Source organism: Urtica dioica, chromosome 2 (genome assembly GCF_054948205.1).
Source record: "Urtica dioica subsp. dioica isolate 48M chromosome 2, U.dioica_male_clone48M_v1_H2, whole genome shotgun sequence".
Lineage (NCBI taxonomy): Eukaryota > Viridiplantae > Streptophyta > Magnoliopsida > Rosales > Urticaceae > Urtica > Urtica dioica.
In genome coordinates, this window is record NC_142757.1 from 28,310,105 (window position 1) to 28,316,050 (window position 5,946).

The window sequence follows — 5,946 nt, forward strand, 5'->3', positions numbered from 1 at the left end:
TCCACTTGTTCATGACAACATGAAAAAAGGCCCATTAAGAATTTTCAATAAAATTCTTATGAAATGAAATTAATTCACAAGGCCCAATAAACAAGTTATGGCCGAGTGACATTAAGTCATCAAATGAACTTGTCAAAAAATTTATTGACATTCATTTCATCCTTTGTCTCAAAAGACAAAAATACCCTTTTAACTATTTTCGTTCTTGTTTTGACTTAACTTCCAGTTTAACTATTCCTATCGATGTGATTCGTGACAGTGACCCAAATTAACAAAGCTTGAGCTAAACACTTGGACTCAAAAGTTCACAAACCTTTTCCAAGTTTAGCTTAATGCCAACTGACTCCACTAAAGAGCTGACACTGAAAATCTCTCGGTTCAAATGAATTTATTTTCTACTCAAGAATTCACCTAATTATGATGAGCGGATCCACTGAATATTATCTATGCTACCCTTCATGAATGTCATCAGCTAGTCGGGATTTACTAAATTACCATTTTACCCTTCTAGCTGTTATTTCCTCAACTCCTTTGTCGCTTGTGAATAAGTTAGAAACAATGTATTGACGAGGAGCTAACAAGTCACATTGTTTCATCCAAAAGAGTCAGGACTCAATTTGGACACTGGCCAGTTCATTTATTCACACTCCAAGGAACAAAGCATGAGGTGACATACATTGCATTTCAGCAATCTTGTACATGAATTCCATATCTATGAGAACTTCACAAAGTTACTCATGACAGACTCACAACTTAGTACTTCACCAATAGGCCTTGTTCGGAATCACATAGTGAGTCCGAACTTTGACTTTCTCAAATGAGAATACTAAGGTGTGAAATGGCATGTCTCATTTCAGGATTAAGGTAAGCATGATGCAATTCATACATAGTGACTTCGAGACATAAGAGGTTAAATGGTTTGTTCTTATATTGTCTCTAGAAGTGCACTGGTCAATTCAGTACCTTCGGAAGATACGTAGAAGAACTATAGAGTCCCCAACTCTCAATGCCTCATAACCAGACATCATAGATTCTTCTAACAATCATACTGAGGTCAATAGTCCTTTGACCCTAAGATTGCGAATATATCGTTTTAAGCAAACTACGAAGAGTTCGTTCATGCAAATCTACATTTGTCTCTTGGTAAGTTATTAAGTTTGTTTATGGACTAAAAGACTAAGGTTTTATCATAAAGCTTCAAACAAAGAAAGAATGAATGAACGTTTCAACTTTATTAATGAATGAATAGGCAATTACAAGCAAGAGTCTTCGTAAGACTATATGACATCAAATGTACATAAATAGACACTACTACTCTTCTTGTGGGCACCATTGACAACAGCAACCCCTAGCCTCGTGCGCTCTCGGTCCGAAAGGACGAGGGGGGCCATGGCCGGGCCGGCACCACTGACACGACAGTTCTCGCGCTCCCATTCTCGGGGGCATGCTCCCTCGGTTTCAAGAAATGGCCAGACACGGCCCCTCGTCGGGGAGAAAGCCGCCATCGTCAATGACGGGGCCGATAGCCGAGACGTTCAGCGGACGGCCAGACCAAGGGCCGTCTCACCCCGCCAAGCGCAAAGTGGGAATCTCAGAGAGCACTTAATGGCTCAGAGGAACTGTCGAGGCAAGGACCTCCGTTAGAGGCTCAACTCCCAAAGGGACGCGCTGCCCGCCGCCACACTAGACCGGCCTCAGGCCAATGTTGGGGATAAGCGTCCAAGGAGTGGCGACAGGTGACTCCCGTGGCTCCGACTGTCAGCCCAGCAAACGGGTTCGAAATGTGACATTGATTCAGAGCCTCCAGAATCAGATCATCTAGATGAAGGAGTCAGGGGGAAAAACACCCTATGGCGGCATAAAAGTGTTGGAATCGATCTAGGGTTTGAGAAAATAATTAACGCTTCGGTAAGCGGCGGAATTTTAAAAATTTTCTTTTACAAGTAAAACAGTTTTTACTAACCTAGACAAGTGCAAGTACATGTAATTAAAAACCAATATGAGCTAGAAGTTTACTAACCTTTCTTGAAGCTTGAACTTTGAAGAAGCTTTTGGAAAGTTCGCAACGCTCGTCTCCCCTCGCAGCACGTCTCTCTTTCTTTCCTCGGCACCTCGAGCAACCACGAAAGTTTCTATCACTAAATCACTCGAAAAGAAGGAATCAGTGAGTGGGCACTTTTAAACGCTACGACTTAAGAACAAGTCTCAAAGTCGCAGAGCTAAACACTAGGTCGAGTGAGGACCTAGGTGCCAAGACAAGAAAAAATCGAAAATAAACTAGAGAGAGAGAGAGGATTTCGGCCAAAGATCTAGAGAGAGAGTCTCTCAAATCTCTTAAACTTGGATGAATGAAATGTGAGGAAATGAGGCTCCTATTTATAGGAGAGGTCTCACCTTCAATAAGGTAGTTTCCTCTTCAATAGAATATCACATATTCATGAGCAATTTCCTCTTTTTTCCCTTTGAGACACTCGGCCAACTCAAGGCTTCTAGAAGCCTTGATTTGTTTCCAATTTTGTTCAAGGCCTTGCCTTGTCTCTCACTTGGCCGATTCCTACTTTCCTCTTAGAGGAAATTTGTTTCCTCTTTTTCTTTTGGCAAGTATCTAAATACATTTATGCACAAAATAAACTCTCCTATTTCTCTATTAGGGTAGGCGCCCAAGTCTCTCTAGAAGGAGCTTCTAGAAGCTTCTTCATTTGTTCATGACAACATGAGAAAGGCCCATTAAGAATTTTCAATAAAATTCTCATGAAATGAAATTAATTCACAAGGCCCAGTTAATCATATTATGGCCGAGTGACATTAAGTCATCAAATGAACTTGTCAAAATTTATTGACATCCATTTCATCCTTATGTCTCAAAAGACAAAAATACCCTTTCGACAATTTTCGTTCTTGTTTTGACTTAGCTTCCAGTTTAACTATTCCTATCGATGTGATTCGTGACAGTGACCTCATGGACCCAAATGAACAAAGCTTGAGCTAAACACTTGGACTCAAAAGTTCACAAACCTTTTCCAAGTTTAGCTTAATGCCAACTGACTCCACTAAAGAGCTGACACTGAAAATCTCTCGGTTCAAATGAATTTATTTTCTACTCAAGAATTCGACCTAATTATGATGAGCGGATCCACTGAATATTATCTATGTTTACCCTTCATGAATGTCATCAGCTAGTCGGGATTTACTAAATTACCATTTTACCCTTCTAGCTGTTATTTCCTCAACTCCTTTGTCGCTTGTGAATAAGTTAGAAACAATGTATTGACGAGGAGCTAACAAGTCACATTGTTTCATCCAAAAGAGTCAGGACTCAATTTGGACACTGGCCAGTTCATTTATTCACACTCCAAGGAACAAAGCATGAGGTGACATACATTGCATTTCAGCAATCTTGTACATGAATTCCATATCTATGAGAACTTCACAAAGTTACTCATGACAGACTCACAACTTAGTACTTCACCAATAGGCCTTGTTTGGAATCACATAGTGAGTCCGAACTTTGACTTTCTCAAATGAGAATACTAAGGTGTGAAATGGCATGTCTCATTTCAGGATTAAGGTAAGCATGATGCAATTCATACATAGTGACTTCGAGACATAAGAGGTTAAATGGTTTGTTCTTATATTGTCTCTAGAAGTGCACTGGTCAATTCAGTACCTTCGGAAGATACCTAGAAGAACTATAGAGTCCCCAACTCTCAATGCCTCATAACCAGACATCATAGATTCTTCTAACAATCATACTGAGGTCAATAGTCCTTTGACCCTAAGATTGCGAATATATCGTTTTAAGCAAACTACGAAGAGTTTGTTCATGCAAATCTACATTTGTCTCTTCGTAAGTTGTTTAGTTTGTTTATGGACTAAAAGACTATGGTTTTATCATAAAGCTTCAGACAAGGAAGATTGAATGAACGTTTCAACTTTTTATTAATGAATGAATAGGCAATTACAAGCAAGAGTCTTCATGAGACTTTATTACATAATATGTTCAAAATAAAGATTACAACTCTTCTTGTGGGCACCATTGACAACAAACTCCCACTTGACTCCAAGAAGATGTGTGTAGTCTTTCATGCCTAATCCCTCACGATGTTGGTTGAAGACCTTGTTCGCTAGGGCCTTGGTGAATGGATCTGCTAGGTTGTCCACCGTTGAGATCTTCTTCACTTCCACGTCTCCGCGCTGCACGATCTCTCGAATCAAATGGTATTTCCTCTCAATATGCTTAGAGCGCTTATGGCTTCTAGGTTCCTTTGAGTTAGCGACAGCCCCACTATTATCACAATAAAGGGTCATGGGCTCGTCGACGTTTGGAACAACTTCCAAATACTTAAGGAACTTTCTAAGCCATACAGCCTCTTTGGATGCTTCACAAGCAGCCACATATTCTGCTTCCATTGTGGAGTCAGCAATGCAAGATTGCTTAATACTTCTCCACACAACAGCTCCACTATTAAGGATGAACACAGATCCCGAAGTGGATTTCCTGGAATCCTTATCCGCTTGAAAATCGGAGTCGGTATATCCCGTCATAGTCAGGTCAGTACCTGAGTATGTAAGCATCAAGTTCCTAGTTTTTCGAAGATACTTAAGAACATGCTTAACAGCAATCCAGTGCTCGGGTCCAGGGTTGGATTGGAAACGGCTAACTACGCCAACGGCGAAACATATATCAGGTCTAGTGCAAAGCATAGCATACATGAGGCTTCCTACGGCAGAGGCGTAAGGAATCTTCCTCATGTCTTCAATCTCTTGTGCAGTCTTGGGAGACTGGTCCTTAGAGAGTGAAACTCCATGCCTAAAGGGTGTTTGGCCCTTCTTGCAGTCTTGCATCGAGAAGCGATCCATCACCTTATCAATATAAGATGCTTGAAAGAGCGACAGTGTCCGGTTTTTCCTATCTCGAAAGATTTGGATCCCCAGAATGTACGCGGCTTCTCCTAGATCCTTCATATCGAATTGCTTTGCGAGCCAGACCTTAACCTCAGATAACTTACCCACGTCATTACCAAAGAGTAATATATCATCGACATATAGTACCAGAAACACAACTTTGCCTTCGTGTATTAACTTGTAAACACAAGGCTCATCTATTGACTGTTCAAAGCCGAAGCTCTTCACACTTTCATCGAATCTAATATTCCATGACCTAGATGCTTGCTTTAATCCATAAATGGACTTAAGCAACTCACAAACCTTGGTCTCTTGACCTTTATCCACGAAACCATCTGGTTGAGCCATGTAAATGCGCTCGTCAAGATTGCCATTCAGAAAGGCTGTCTTGACATCCATTTGCCAGATCTCATAGTCGAGAGCTGCAGCTATGGATAGGAGTATGCGGATAGATTTAAGCATCGCGACTGGCGAGAAGGTTTCTTCATAGTCAATCCCTTCTTGTTGGGTATAACCCTTCGCCACATGTCGTGCTTTGAACGTCTCGACGTTCCCATCAGGACCCATTTTCTTCTTGTATATCCACTTCCACCCTACGGGTTTAATCCCTTTAGGAAGGTCTACAAGTTTCCAGACTTTGTTGACATACATCGAGTGCATCTCAACTTTCACGGCGTCAAGCCAAAGGTTTGATTCATAACAAGCCATCGCTTGGCTATAGGAAACAGGATCATCCATGTCAGAGACGGCTACGAGAGAGTCTCCATAAGACATGTACCTGTTAGGCTTTTGAGTAGCCCTCCCACTACGTCGAAGTACTACTTGACGAGATTCTGATGAGTAAGGTTGTGTTTCAGTTGGGGTAAGAACATTTCTTACAGATGAGGTAGAAGCTTCCTCACCCAACTTTTCTTCAAGCACAATTTTGCTTCTAGGTTTCACGTCTTTCATAAAGTCCTCCTCCAAGAAACAAGCATTCCTGCTAACGAAAGTCTTATTGTCCTCGGGACTATAGAAGATGAAACCCTTGGTTTCCTTTGG